Here is a 16,696-nt window from a genome sequence, read left to right as displayed (position 1 = left end):
CTCTTGATTGAAACGGGTCTTACTAATTATGCAGAAGCCAACTGGACATTGTGTATGATGGCAGTTCAGTTGGCCACATGAAGGGTAGAACAGAGGGGGTGGGTGGAGGGGGAGAGATCTTCAGCTGTCCAAGTCTTCTGCTGTAGTTGGAGAGGTTTGGAGGGTCGTCTACACAGCAGCCACTCTCATGCAGTAGTTGGAGATGTTTGGGGTGTGAACACAGTAGCCAATACTCCTTTCAGGGGTATATAGGCAACTACACCAGCAGTCTCTATTGAGACCAACATGTTCAGTGAGGGTGGGTAGACATTTTTATTTCTATGTATTTTTCTCTCCTGGGTGAGGTGCCTATCTATCATGCAGCAGAAGTGCTGGGTGAATTCACAAAGGGATTGTATTGCCCACAGCAGGGGCCCTGGTTTGGCGCTTATCTTTTCATTACCTGACAGGAGAAAAAGCCCCATGGTCCCAGATATAACCCTGGTATCACCCCTCAACAAACATTCCATCCTCTGGGGGACAGCTGGTGTTCAACAAGTGGCAAGGTGGAGCCTCACCTGACAGTGTATAGCCTAGCACTGTGATGCTCACCTGTGATCTGCCCTGATCCCGTCACAGGGGTGGAAATGCGTTTGTGAAAGGTGGCCATACTAAAGGATCATAATAACCTGAAGATGGCATGGCGGTCACCTACCTGCTGGGATCTGACTGATGCAAATGTCATTATATAAATGTCATGACAGTGTCCTGTTCTCACCCATGCATTCACAAGATGTGTTCATATTGACTATCTTTTGTGAGTATTTGTGATTTATAAATATCAGGAAACATAAAGTGTAGGTCTGTAGTTAGTGCAACTTTTGCGTAATTATTGTCCGTGTCTTTATTTTCAGCCGGAACAGGACCTTGTCCATGTTCTTGTGGCATCCTGGATCTGGTGCTGGTAACATTGGCTGTCAGTCTCTCAGCATGTCATTGTCATTCCTGAGGGCTCAGCTGGGAGATCCCCTTGACTGGCCATCTGGATGCCTAAAAACATGTTCTGTCCACAGATAGATAGATTGACAGATATCCTTATTTTTCCTCAGCCGCAACCTGGTTATATGGAGCTGCACATGTCCTTGTTTTCACTGGGAAAAGATTTGTATTGAAATAAAACAGGAGTCGCTGACAAAAATATTTTTGGGGTGAAAGAGTGTATGAAATGGATGCTTTGTAAATGGCTGACTGCCAGTCAGAAAGTGTAACTGACATACTGGTTTTGTCATTGAAATGTATCAACATCCAAAAGGAGAGAAGGATTGTAAAAAAAATCTGAATTTATAGTGTGGTAGAGGTTTGGCATATATACAATAGAATAGAATAGTCTGAAATAGCACCTGATGGATTCATTCTGACTTAGTGTTTAGTTTTGTCACTAACTCAATGATAAACATTTAGCTAGGAATATGATGAAAAGATGAGGAATTAAACTATTATGTTTGTGCCATGGTGAAAGCACAAGTCAATAACGAGAAGGCAGAAAGGTAAGTTTGGCTATTTACTTCATGGTGCTGGCAATGACTGACTTTCCACACCTATGGGGCTTGCACGCCATACTGTATATGGAAGTGTCTGTGCACGCTCCTTAACGTACCTACAACCCAACAAGCTCTCACGATCTCACGTCAGAATTAGACGTTCATCCATGTTCCTCAACCAACAAACTTCAAAGTTGTTTCAAACATACAGTTTTGAGGGTGGTTAAGGTTGATTTGAGGGATTAACTCCACTTTTTTTTTTTAAGGATCTTTTTTAAAGGATGCTCTTAAGGATCCGCCCCTTTTTTTCAATATTCGCCTAAAATGACATCTAACTGCCTGTAGCTCAGGACCTGAAGCAAGGATATGCATATTCTTGATACCATTTCGAAGGAAACACTTTGACGTTTGTGGAAATGTGAAAGGAATATAGTAGAATATAACACATTAGATCTGGTAAAAGATAATGCAAAGAAAAAAACCATGTGCTTTTTGTATTTTTGTTGTACCATCGTGTTTGAAATGCAAGACAAAGGCCATAATGTATTATTCCAGCCCAGGTTCAGTTTAGATTTTGGCCACTAGATGGCAGCAATGTATGTGCAAAGTTTTAGACTGATCCAATGAACCATTGCATTTTGTATCAAGAATGCCCAAATATGCCTATCTGGTTTATTAATAACTTTTCAAGTTCATAACTGTGCACTCTCCTCAAACAATAGCATAGTATTCTTTCACTGTAATAGCTACTGTAAATTGGACAGTACAGTTAGATTAACAAGAATTTAAGCTTTCTGCCAATATCAGATATGTTTATGTGCTTAGAAAATGTTCTGCTTACTTACAACCTCACATTAATCGCATTAGCCTACGTTACCTCAACCGTCCCGTTGGGGACCCACCGATCCTGTAATTAAGGTTAGGGTTAAGTTTAGGCATTAACTCCGAAGGGTTAAGGTTTGGATAGGCTTAAAACCAAAATCTCCAAAACAACTTTTTATCACTGGATTCAAACATGCAACCGTCAGCACCAGAGGCAAATGCCTTACAATGTACATACAGTTTAGACCTACACACACACACACACACACACACACACACGTGGTGTTCAGTGCCGTTTATGATGAGGGAGGACATTTTTTTTGTTAATGAGCATGGCCTTATTTCTATTACAGCATGTTGGATGACTATTAATATTCCATTCACCCAGTTCAATGTAACAGTGATAGATTTAGGCTACTACATGATACTCAAATGTTCCATATACCTATCATGAGGTTTCTACAACCTAGCCAACGAGTGAAAGTTTACAATGCAGGTGCACACAGGACGAGACAATAATTTGAGATGACAGGCAGTGACATATGGACAGATAGTGACACATTCAATAATGCCTTGCACACTCTTGCCTGCATCTAGCTTATCTAGAGTGTAATCATTAGTCCAACAGTTGCAAATGAGTTTCTATTAATTTACGTATTTTTATCCCTGTTTTGTCTGCTTCCTCTCATCTTTTTCCTTCGTTTGTGGACTTCAATGAACAACACATCAGCTGTATGTGAACAGGTAAAAAAAACTTTCCAAGCCAAACCATTTCACAACTGCTAGACGCAGCCTACGTCATTGTCCCCATATTAGCTTAAGTAATGTCCTAGTCAACATAGCTAATAGAACTAATGCATTTGTAAACCCGCTACAATCATGCAGTAACGTTAGTGTACAGTCAGTAAGCAGTTACACTGGCGGGCCCCAGTGGCAATAAATGAATAACACCAAAAGCTTACCTTGACTTGGAATAGTTCCAGTGTTGTGTTGGATAGTCATAGCCAGCTAGCTAACATAGCATCCCTCTGTTTGAGCCTGGTGTTTGAGTAGCTAAACTAGAAAGCTGCATTGGCTAGCTCAGTAAACAAAACTGAAAATAAAAAATAAAATGCATTTCTCCCTCTCTTGCTTCTTTTAATTTGTTGAACACTGTTCAACTATTGTCTTTGTCTCCAAGTCATCTACTCACATGTTGTGCACTGCAGTGCTAGCTAGCTGTAGCTTATGCTTTCAGTACTAGATTAATTCTCTGATCCTTTGATTGGGTGGACAACATGTCAGTTCATGAGAGCTCTGATAGGTTGGAGTACGTCCTACGGAAGCTGTCATAATTACTGTGTAAGTCTTTGGAAGGGGGTGAGAACCAGTCAATGTACCAAGAGGACGGAAGTTAGCTGTCCTCCAGCTACACCATATGGTGCTACCCCACAGAGTGCTGTTGAGGCTACTGCAGACCATTGTAAAACAGTATGTTTTAATCAAATATTTGGTGACGTGAATATATTTTGTATAGTTTTATCTAACGTTTTACAATTGTAATTTTTTTATGAAATTCACTGAGGAAGATGGTCATCCCCTCCCTCCTCTAAGGAGCCTCCACTGGCACACACACACACAAATGTAGAGGTTACTGCATATAGTGAATGTGAATCATTTGCATTCTGGTGTTAAACATACTGAGGAGAAAATGAACTCTGACACAGAATTAATAGAAAACCATTTTAGTCTGGGTCACAATCTCTCCCTCTGATGGGGACTGCATTATAGTTTTTTCCAACTGCTTACACACATTTTTCAAAACTGTCTCCTTTTTTCAAAACTCTACACACAATTCCCAAAACTGCACACAAAAAATGCAAAATGCCTCTCATCTCCTTCAAAATGTAACACTGCATTCTAAATGCCATAAACACATGTCAGAATGAAGCATTTGCATCAAATGGCAAACACTGCTTTCATAATAGGGGGGGGGGGGGGTGCTAAGCTATGCTTCATCTCTTCTCCGGCCTGGGTCTGGCCACAATACTTCGTCCACATCAAAAGATACGTTTTCTCTTGCCAAACATCGAGGGAAGTATCTCCTAGCATGGCATAACCAACCTTGGACAGAGGCGACCTCTATGTCCCCACATGCGTCCTGCATTGCCTGGAGAAGCGGCATGCGGGCATAGGGTTGGCGATCATACACTTTCCAGCGCCAGGCTGAGAAGAATTCCTCTATGGGCTTTAGAAAAGGTGAATATCGGGGTAGGTACAAAACTACAAATTGTGGATGGGTGGCAAACCAGTTTTGGACCAGAACAGCCCGGTGAAAACTAACATTGTCCCATAAAACCACAAATCTAGCAGGCTCCTGATCTGGATCAGGGACAAGCATTGTGTAAATTGTATCCAGAAAAGTGAGCATATGGCCGGTGTTGTACGGACCCAGTGTGGCATTGAGATGGAGGACCCCGTTTTGAGTGATGGCAGCACATAGTTATATTACCCCCACGCTGTCCAGGGACATTGGTAATTGCCCTCTGTCCTATTACATTTCTTCCGCGGCGCCTGGTTTTGGAGCCAACCTCATCCACATAAATAAATTCATGGCGAATTACATGGGCATCCAGCTCCAATACTCTGTAACAGACAAAAGGATATACAGATGAGTAAATATGGTATGTCTGAAGTACTGGAAGTAATGTTGCATACATACCTCTACAAAGTCATGTCGCATATTCTTGACTCTGTCAGAGTTTCTCTCAAATGGCACCTTGTAAAGTTGTTTCATCGTCACTCGGTGCCGTTGGAGGATGCGTTGTATAGTCGACAGGCTTACAGCATTGATGTTGTTAAATATGGTGTCATTATTCAATATATGCTCTCTTATCTCTCAAATCCCAATTGCATTGTTGGTCAAAACCATATTTATAATTGCAGTCTCTTGTACATCTGTAAACAAGCGTTCTCGTCCTCCATGATGTCTTTGCCTTTCCACTCTGTACAGAATTCAAACTCAGTATGTGTTCAGCATAGGAACTGTAAACAATGTACAAAAAAATGTAGTACATCATGATAACCAACCTCATTCACTCAATGCAGTGCAGTAAATGGATGGCTTAGAGTTAGAAATGTTTATGCAATACTATGCAGTCATACGTATTTTACAGTACATTACTGTAATGCTAAAATAGTCATTAGATAGTTGCATGCCTGTTCTCATTTCTGAAAGTTCGAATTATGGACGCCACTGTAAATCGACTCAAGTTGGGCTGGACTCTCAGTCCAGCCTCTCTCATGGTCAAACCGTGGTTGATCACATGATCAACAAGTGTTGCCCTAATCTAATCAGAGATGGCTCACCTTCCTTCTCTTCTTTGCCTTTGCCCTTGTCCTCTTCTTCCTCTTCCTCTCCCTCCTACTCCTCTTGCTCTCTGTCCATTGTTGGCATCCATTGTTCAAAACAGGTCATCTGACCTTTGACCTATTTATAGGCCTATACTACAGTAAAGCAGTGATTGGTAAGTGATCAGTTAAGCTATTAGTGTTTGCACATGTGAGGAGTGTGTGTGTGACCTGGTGAATAAGTGTAGCATTTTGATTGGTTGTGTTTGGAAAAGGAATGCAAGTCACTTCCTGTTAGATTTTTGTGTTTTAAGTAGAAAATTGTGTGTAGTGTTTTGAAAAAAGTGTTTTATGCAATTGACAACTGAGTCAAAGGCTGAGAAATAGCTTATGGTTTTGGATATTTGGTGTGTAGTTTTGTACTTTAAGTGAGAGGTTTCAAAAATCGTGTGACATTAACATTTTCTGTGTGTAAGCAGTTGGAAAAAACTGTAAAGCCTGTAGTCACCGCCCCTCCTTTGCCTCATGCATTTTCTTCCATCTATTACAGTATCTCCCCCTCCACACACGCACACACACACACATGTTTGAAAAAAATACATTCCTTATTTTCTACCAGATGAAATAGGGATTACTGAACCCCACAGAAAATTGCCAAATGACGTAGGGTAATTATGAGTGGTTATGGGTCACAATTACCCATGCACTCACAAATATTGCACGCTCAGGTTTTCAGTGAACTTAGAAAAAGCTGTAAAAATGCATAATCACTGTCGTTCAGCATGGTGATCTTTAATATGGTTGTTATGTTCCACATAGTTTCTCCAACTGATTATTCGATAGGGTGACATTTGAACAGCACACTTACATAAATACATAAGTCATCCAATTCAATATGAGTGGGAAGGGTATGATTCTTAAAGGGCCTAAACTCCCTCAACCAATCATGAAAAGAGCACATTTACATTGGTACCTTTGTTCACATTTACATTTCAAATGTACTGTATTAACCAACAAAAACTGGATTGACTCTCTGAAATGCACATTTTTCTTCATAAACGGAATAACAATAGGTTAAAATGTGGCACCACTTTGAGAGTTTATGCAAGGCTAGGTCTCAGCGAAGCTAAGATCTTAATTTTTTCACAGTACAAGAAGTTTGTGGTTGAAATGCCTAAATAGATTCTTGGCAGTGAACCTAAAAGGAATGTTGAGCTAAATGAATGTCGAGAAGTACACCTGATCCACATTAAACTCATTATCTTTGTCCACTCGTCCTGCAGATATCTACATTTTTCATACCTGTTACCTCACATTGGGGGGTGGAAGATAGAGTCACCTTTTATCCTGAAATACAACAATTTGTTTCACATTGGGAGCTAGAATCTAGCAACTAGGTGAAGTGCATGATTTTGGAAATGAATTGTGTAACAATAGGGGAGGCTAACTTTGATCAGAGTAGCAGATAATTGCATCCAGCTCACTGTCACACTGTAATGCCAAATCATGCTATACTGTATAGTCAGTGTTCAACTAACTGGTAGAGAGGCAGTATTCTGTGACATTTTTGAGACTCACACATTATGTTGCATTCTTTTTCAGGGTCATTATGTACAGTGACTCCCTTGTTAGTGGTACAGGCTTTTCACTATGGCCAGCTGTTTATCTGCACGCACGCACGCACGCACGCACGCACGCACGCACACACACACACACACACACACACACACACACACACACACACACACACACACACACACACACTCTCTCTCTCTGCTGGAGGCAGAGGGGTTTAGCTATCCTTTTCTGCAGCAGGGTTGCAGAGGGAGTGTGAAAAGTTCATTTAGATTTATCAACAGCAACAACAACAAAAAACAGAACAAAGAATAAAGCAACACATTCTCTGCTGGGACCTGTATCTACTAGCTCATTTGCATAAAGGTCTGCAGATCAAAATTAACGGGTGCTCTTTTAAAAAATATTACTGTGCAGCTTGTTTCAAGCCCCCTCACTGTTTTCTAGTGCCTACCTATCAAAGGCACAGGAAAGCAGGGAGAGGTGGGAGTTGTGTGGCTGTGTATGTGTACGCCTGTGTGTTGAATGTGAGTTTTTTCTGTCAGCTCCTGTCACATTTTCTCTCCTTTTTTCCATTGGTCAGCTTATCAGTTCCTCATGCTTTCAGGCTTGACAGAGACTGTCTTTCAAATAGCTATTCAATTGGCCAACCAATTCCTTATCTCTCTGGAGAAAATTAAGCTGACTAGTAGTTATACTTAAAGTGCAGCATGAGAGCAAGTGTGTTGGGGGAAATGTTTTCATAGGCCAAGGCACACACCTGGATGCTGGTCTACACAACAGAGGGAAAATTGCTGTAGTGGTTTTTCTGCCTAGGCATCGGGTCTGAGGGGCAGAGTGATTCACTTTGTTTTATCTCTTCCTCTGAAGTCTCCTGGTTTCTTGATTGTGGTAGAAGGTGGTCATCTCTGCATATGGTAAAGATTTTTGAAGGGATTGTAATCATGACTGAAGCATTTCATCCTTTTCACATGCATGTGTTTATTCACAAATGTGTCTATCTGCGAGTGTGTGCAGGGTGGGAACGTATGTGTTGTATGTGTTGCCTCTGCGTGTGGTGTGTGTGTGGGGTGGGAACCCGCTCGCACATTTGTATAATTTTGGTTCTCACATATGCTCAGAGAAAAATGTAATAAATCAAATTAAAAAGCAATACCTCCCATGTGTTCCTAACCAAAGCAGTTTCTGCACCATTTGTCATTACATTAAATTAGTCATTTATCAAGTTCCAATGTAGGTTGGACAATGTTTTCAAATGGACAAATATCAGGAAAAAAGTTAGAATGAGGTAGAACCCGTTACTAATGAATGTATATTTAGAAAAATAGTTGTGCCTTGGAAATTTCTCATGAATAAAATCAAAGTGAACACAACTAGTGTTTCCTTATTGATGTTGATGAATTATCATTGGGTAGGCATGGTGCAAGAAAGGGGATATACATACTTGACTGTATTTACATTATCTACAGCTTTTATTGTTTCAGTAATAAATGTTTGATTGTGAGGAGAGGGCTTGGGGTTCAAATCTCAGTACAGAAGAAATCAGACGTAGGGGAGACCGAGGAACAAAGTAAATGTTTTAGGCTTTTGCTTAGTATGAAAATAATATTTGAGGTAGATTCATCATTTTTTTCTATAAACAACATACAGTACATGCAGTATCTTATCTGCCCTACAGACTGTAAAGGAGTTTCTAGGACATACAAGTTGTGTACAATTCAACCGAAAGTGGTGGAAGTAAAATGTTGCTCTTGTAATTTCTCACAGGGTTAATAGTAACAGGCTGCAAGGTTATTGTAACACGATATTCAATGGTAAAAATCAGGGGTAATTAAAAAATGTTCTGATTTGAAGCTGATATTTTGATGAAAATACACCAAAAAAAAGACTTTTTTTAAATGTATATTTTAGGTATGTCATATTGATCAAAAATGGAGTAGCCAAAATGATCTTCTGTCATTAGAATTGTATGATCAACTTCCCGTCCACCATTCTGTTTCTCCCTATAGACAGGAGAGTAAACAACATCCTTTGTTTTTCTTCTATCTTGAGCTATCCCATCTGCCGCCTCTTAATTTAAATATGCATGAAACCAAACATTCAGTTAAACATGATGAATTACATTAAATACATCATGGTATGTTATCATTCATTCCTTGAAACATTGACATGCACAAATATCTTATCCATGAAGGGCACAATAGCTAATAATTTACAAATAGTCTTATAAATGTTTTTTGCTTTATTTTGAGTAACAATATAATGACAAATTATAGAGCCTCTATACCAAGGCTCTTCAACCCTGTTCCTGGAGAGTAACCGTCCTGTAGATTTTCACTCCAACCTTAATCTAGCGCACCTGATTCTAATAATATTGTCACGCCCTGGTCGAAGTAATGTATGTTTGTCTTCATTTATTTGGTCAGGCCAGGGTGGGACATGGGTTATTGTGGTGCGTTTTTGTCATGGGGTTTTTGTGGGGTGTCTAGCATAGTCTATGGCTGCCTGAGGCGGTTCTCAATCAGAGTCAGGTGATTATCGTTGTCTCTGATTGGGAACCATATTTAGGCAGCCATATTCTTTGAGTATTTCGTGGGTGATTGTTCCTGTCTCTGTGTAGTTCACCAGATAGGCTCAGTCACTTGGTTTTTTATTTTCAATTGTTTTGGAAGAGAAGAAAACGAGCGCCATTCTCCTTGCGGAGATGGTGCTAAATACATCAACACGGTCGGTCCCTGGGATTGGGCTGGCCAACACGATTCGGTTTGCTTGGAAGGAAAAGGAGTTTGAGCCTTTAGGACGGGAATCCTTTGGAAGGATAATATTGATGGGGATTCTAAAGCTGACGGTGAAGGACGTGTTTTGTTTCCAAGGCAACTCGTTGGAGGGAGCATACGACGTTGCACTATATACAGAGGAAAAACACGATGATATCCTGAGAAGGGCAAGAGCAGTGGGAGGTGAGAGGCCGATGTGCCACTACGAAATAACAAGCCTGGCGAAGAATAACTTTAGGGTTGTAACTGTGAACATTTACAACCCTTACGTTAGGACGAAGAGGTGAGGGCTTTTCTGGGGAGATACATGGATAACGTCTCCTCAGCTAGGCACCTCAAAGACTCCCTTGGGTTTTGGAATGGGAGGAGAGGCTTCCAGGCCCTCCTCAGAGAGGACCCAAGGGGACATGGTGGCTACCTCCATCCTCCTGCTATGTTCTCCCTAGGGGCTGACAGGGGACGTTGTATTATGCACGTCAGCCCCCATTTTGCAGACGCTGTATGGCCTATGGTCACATATTCGCCTCATGCAGTGCAAGAAAATGCAGATTTTGTGCATCTGAGGATCACGAGGCGAGGATTGTGACAAGCCTAAGACGTGCCATGGGTGTGGCTCGTCAGCACACCTGTGGAGGGGGTGCCCGGCCCGTCAGAGGTCATATGCGTCTGCGGCTGGGGGAGCAGGAGCGGGGGATGGGGGAAGAAGAGGAGGGGAAGGAAGCACGCCTCATGACCAGAGTTCAGGTCCAGAGGGAAGGCCACAAGGAAGGAGGAGGAGCCAGAAGCGGCGGATGGAAGAGAGAAGGAAACGGAAGGCACGGGAGTAGGAGAACCAGAAAAAGCGGCGGAAGAAGGCAACCGAGTGGAGGAGCATGAGAGAGAAGAAAGCGAGGGAGGAGTGGTGGAGAAGGAGACGGTGGAAGAGAAAGTGGACTGGGGGAAAGTGCCATGGTGGAAGAGATGAGGGGTATGGTGGAGGAGCTGGCGGGGGGAGGGTGGTATCTCTTCACTGCCGCCATCACCAAAGAAGAGTATGAAGAGGAGGGGGCGATTGGCCGACAGTGAGGGGGAAGGGATGGCCAAGAGAGTGATGGGGGCGGGAGAAACCTCTGGGTTGCTGCTGGTTTCCCCAGGCCCTCAACTTCTGTTGGGTGGGGACACACATAACAAGACTCAGGACTGGGTACAAGAGGAGGTGGGGAGTTTTTGTTTGGGGACTCAGCCTCCCCAATTTTTTTCCAAACCAGCTGCAACACTGGGGAGGGGAGGATTGTGGTGGTAGACCCAGGGTGCAGGGCACTCCGGAGCCAAACACTATTCCTGCATCCTGGGAGGGTGTGATGGAGGAAGAGGGGGATGTCGGGATTACGGATGGTGTTCTCACCGGTAGATATGGAGCAGGGGAGCATCGGGTGAGTCTCCTGTTTTATGTTTTTTTCTGTCTGGGTTTAGAATTTGAGTGTATTACATGTATTTATTTTTCATGGAGTCTAATTTTACTTTTGTTAGTTTAAATGTAAGGGGTTTAAGGGATTTTGTTAAGAGGAGGGCGGTTTTTAGTTATTTGGAGGGTGTGGGGTTTGATTTTTGTTTTTTACAGGAGGTTCACCTGAGGGATGGAGGGGATGTTATTAGGTTTAAGAGGGAGTGGGACAAGGGGGAGTCGGTTTGGGGTGTTGGGGGGTGCACTCATCGGGGGTAGGGATTTTGTGTGGGCACAGGGAGGTAAAAGTGGAGGATTCTTTCGTGGTAATGCAGGGGAGGGTTATAGGGGTGGATGTCACGATAAGGGATTGTAAATTTAGATTAGTGGTGGTGTATGGGCCACAGGTGGTGGCAGACAGAAGGGAGATGGTGGACTGTCTGACGCCCTGTGTGTCACAAATAGGAAATTAGTGATAGGGGGATTTTAATACAGATTTAGGAAGAGGGGGGATAGCAGTGCGGGCGCCATTGCCAGGCTAATGGCTTGCCATGGTCTGGTAGATGGTGGTATGCACACTACTCCGAAAATGGACGGTCCTACATGGCGTAACTCCAGGGGGGTTGAGCGGAGGCTCGACTATATTTTTGTACCCAGGTCTTTGGGTAAGTTGTCTGGGCGGCTGTTGCCTGTTTTCTTTTCGGATCACGACGGGGTGCTCCTGCAGGTGGGGTCGCCAGTCTGCCTCTTTGGTAGAGGGTACTGGAAGCTAGATCGGGATGTGCTGGAGGAGCAGGCTTTTGTTGACAGGTTTTATGGTTTCTTTTGGAGGCTTGAGGGCCTCCGGTCCATGTGCGAGGGGGTGTTAGAGTGGTGGGAATTAGTTAAGGTGAGGATTAGGGCTTTTATAATAGGGTATTGCAAGAGGAAAAAAGGGAGGAGAGGAGGGAGGTGGATCGTATCCAGAGGTTAATTGAACTCGAATACGAGGCAGGCAACCTCGGCGGGTCGTTTGACTGGGAGAGATCCGCAACCCTAAAGGCGCAGCTCAGGGAGTTGCAGGAGCGGAAGGCTCGAGCTTTCCTTGAGCGAGCGCATAGTGGCTTTCTAGAACATAATGAGACTTGTTCTGCTATGTTCTTTAAGTTGGTTAGGGCAAGACAGAGTAGGAAGGTAATGCATGGTGTTAGGGAAGAAAATGGTAGTATAGTTAGAGAACCAGAGGATATGGTCAGGGTGACAACTGATCATTTCCAAGGTTTATTTAAGGAAAGGGAAATAGATGTAGAGCAGGGAAATGTGTTTTTAGAACACTTGTCCAGGCGGTTGCCGGAGGACATTAGAGAAGTGATGGAGGCCCAGATCTCACTAGAAGAGGTTGAGAGCGCTCTTAGGAGGATGGGAAAAGGGAAGGTGCCTGGGATAGATGGGCTGCCGGCTGAGTTTTATCTCAAGTTTTGGGGTATACTTGGACCAGTGGTCCTCGAAGTCTTGAAGGCCATCCTTGAGACGGGGGTCCCGGGGGATCAATGGCTGTTGGTGTGCTGTCACTTTTATATAAGAAGGGGAAGTAACAGACCTTGGCAACTGGCGGCCGTTGACCATGCTGTGTGTAGATTACAAGCTACTTGCAAAGGTTTTAGCAGACCGGTTGCGCACAGCCCTTCCCTACGTCGTTCATGAGGATCAGACGTGCGGGGTAGAGGGCCGCTCTATTCGATGGAACCTACAGTTAATCAGGGACTCCATCGCTTGGGTTGAAGATAGAGGTCTGCCTTTAATGGTAGCAGCGCTAGATCAGGCGAAAGCCTTCGATCGCGTGAATAGATCCTTTTTATTCAGAGTGTTAGGTCGATTAGGATTTGGGGAGAAGTTTATAGGATGGATTCGTACATTATATGTCGGAGCGGGGTGCCGAGTTAGTGTAAATAGTCACTTGGGTGATGTTTTTGACCTCTCGTCTGGGGTCAGGCAGGGGTGCCCACTCTCGGCTCTCCTCTTCGTTCTGTACATGGAGCCTCTGGGGGCTGCCATTAGGGCAGACACAGGGGTGGAAGGTTTGCTGATCCCTGAAGTGGTGGGCTGCGTGTTAAGATGACGCAGTACGCCGACGACACTTCCTTGCTGTTGTGCAAGGACTCGTGCCTGACAAGGTCCCTTGCCATCTTTGGGGATTTCACCCGAGCGTCGGGAGCAGTTCTGAACCATGCAAAGTCTTCAGTCAAGTTTTTCGGAAGATGGCGCGGTAGAACGGATGTGCCTGGGGGGTTATCTCTCTGTGAGGGGGCCCTGAGGATTCTCGGGGTCCATTTTGAGACCTCCGGCTCAGCGACGCTAAACTGGAACATGCGTATCGCAGTGGTACAGAGGAAGCTAGCAATGTGGAAAGCTAGGTATTTGTCTTTTATGGGCAAAGTCCTGGTCCTAAAGGTGGATGTGTTGCCGTCTCTTTTGTATTTGGCATACATCTACCCATTGCCGGCTTGTCTGAGGAGGCCTCTAGTGAGGCTTGTGTTTCAGTTTATGTGGAGTGGCAGGTGCGAGTGGGTCGCCAGGGCACGCATGATCTGTCCCATCGGGGAGGGAGGTAGGGGGTACCACATTTCCCCTCAAGCTGGACTCAATTTTTGTTTCCTTCTTGTTAACGGAGCTTGCTCAGCCAGTGATACACCCGTCCGGTTACCTCCTGCGGGTGTTTTTCTCGTATCAGGCGAGAAGCATAATGGTGTGGTCTAACACGGGTCCTCGGGCGGAACAGCTGCCGTGGCACTTTGGTCATGCGGCCAAGTGGCTGCGTGCGCACCCTGAGGTTGAAGTTGCCCGAGTAGGTTTAGATCACAGGCACCTGTACGAGGAGGTCAGAAAGGCAGGAGTCCGGCGCCTGTAGTGGGCATCTCGGAAGTGGTCTGGGAGGGAGTGCAGGCGCGGGGTCTGGATAACAGGCTCAAGGACCTGAATTGGTTGAGCCTTCATAAGTGTTTGCCGGTACGTTCCATCTTGTACCGGTATAATTTGGTGCAATCCCCCACCTGTCTAAGATCCTCTTGTGGCAGGGAGGAGACTGTGCGCCATGTCTTTTGGGACTGTGCCTTTGCCGGAGTAGTATGGGCTAGGGCACGGGTGTTGTTAGGTTTGGTAAAGGGGGATTTTGTATTGACGTGGGCCAGGTTAGAGAGGGGTGTAGGGAGAGCGAGAGGGACGGATAGGGACAGGTTTCTGCTCTGGCTTCTCATGAGTCTCTTTAAACGGGGGCTGTGGGAAGCAAGGCAGAACATGGTGAAGACAGGGAAAGATTGGGGGGTGGAAGGGATAGTGAGGAGGGTGGAAGGAGATTTGAGGGGAGGATGAAGAGGGAGGAGAGGAAGTGGGGCAGCATGCTGCTCGGGAGAGGTGGAAGGGGGTTTAGGGCTGGGTGTCATTTAGATTTGTAAGAGGATAGATTAGGGACGGGGAGATGTATTTTGTAGGGTAACGGGGAGGGAAGATGCTCCCCTGAGGTTTTGTTTGTGGTTTATGTTTTAGTTTAATTAGTTTATTTAAAATACCATTATTTGTGTATGTATGTAAATTATGAGTTGTAAAGAATGAATGGTATTGAAGATAATAAATTATTTTTATAAAAAAAAAAAAGATAGGCTGTATAGGTTTTCACATTCCGTTTGTTGTTTTTGTATTGTTCGTGTTTTTTTCTTTATTAAAGATGTATCGAACTAACCACGCTGCATTTTGGTCCGACTCTCCTTCAACGGAAGAAAACCGTAACAAATATAGTGGTTGATAAAGTGAATCAGGTTAGTTACAACTGTGGTTGGAGTGAAAACCTACAGGAGGGTAGCACTCCGGGAACAGAGTTGGAGTGAAAACCTACAGGAGGGTAGCTCTCCAGGAACAGAGTTAGAGTGAAAACCTACAGGAGGGTAGCTCTCCAGGAACAGGGTTGGAGTGAAAACCTACAGGAGGGTAGTTCTCCAGGAACAGAGTTGGAGTGAAAACCTACAGGAAGGTAGCTCTCCAAGAACAGGGTTGGAGTGAAAACCTACAGGAGGGTAGCTCTCCAAGAACAGGGTTGGAGTGAAAACCTACAGGAGGGTAGTTCTCCAGGAACAGGGTTGGAGTGAAAACCTACAGGAGGGTAGTTCTCCAGGAACAGAGTTGGAGTGAAAACCTACAGGACTGTAGCTCTCAAGGAACAGGGTTGGAGTGAAAACCTACAGGAGGGTAGCTCTCCAAGAACAGGGTTGGAGTGAAAACCTACAGGAAGGTAGCTCTCCAAGAACAGGGTTGGAGTGAAAACCTACAGGAGGGTAGCTCTCCAAGAACAGGGTTGGAGTGAAAACCTACAGGAGGGTAGCTCTCCAAGAACAGGGTTGGAGTGAAAACCTACAGGAAGGTAGCTCTCCAAGAACAGGGTTGGAGTGAAAACCTACAGGAGGGTAGCTCTCCAAGAACAGGGTTGGAGTGAAAACCTACAGGAGGGTAGTTCTCCAGGAACAGGGTTGGAGTGAAAACCTACAGGAGGGTAGTTCTCCAAGAACAGGGTTGGAGTGAAAACCTATAGGAGTGTAGCTCTCCAGGAACAGGGTTGGAATAAAAACCTACAGGAGGGTAGTTCTCCAGGAACAAGTTTGGAGTAAGAAAACCTACAGGAGTGTAGTTCTCCAGGAACAGAGTTGGAGTGAAAACCTACAGGAGGGTAGTTCTCCAGGAACAAGTTTGGAGTAAGAAAACCTACAGGAGTGTAGCTCTCAAGGAACAGGGTTGGAGTGAAAACCTACAGGAGGGTAGTTCTCCAGGAACAAGTTTGGAGTAAGAAAACCTACAGGAGTGTAGCTCTCAAGGAACAGGGTTGGAGTGAAAACCTACAGGAGGGTAGCTCTCCAAGAACAGGGTTGGAGTGAAAACCTACAGGAGGGTAGTTCTCCAGGAACAGGGTTGGAGTGAAAACCTACAGGAAGGTAGTTCTCCAGGAACAGAGTTGGAGTGAAAACCTACAGGAGGGTAGCTCTCCAGGAACAGGGTTGGAGTGAAAACCTATAGGAGTGTAGCTCTCCAGGAACAGGGTTGGAATAAAAACCTACAGGAGGGTAGTTCTCCAGGAACAAGTTTGGAGTAAGAAAACCTACAGGAGTGTAGCTCTCCAGGAACAGGGTTGGAATAAAAACCTACAGGAGGGTAGCTCTCCAGGAACAGGGTTGGAGTAAGAAAACCTACAGGAGGGTAGCTCTCCAGGAACAGGGTTGGAGACCCCT

This window comes from Oncorhynchus nerka, linkage group LG24 (genome assembly GCF_034236695.1).
Source record: "Oncorhynchus nerka isolate Pitt River linkage group LG24, Oner_Uvic_2.0, whole genome shotgun sequence".
Taxonomy (NCBI): Eukaryota; Metazoa; Chordata; class Actinopteri; order Salmoniformes; family Salmonidae; genus Oncorhynchus; species Oncorhynchus nerka.
Note: the sequence above shows the minus strand (reverse complement) of the source record.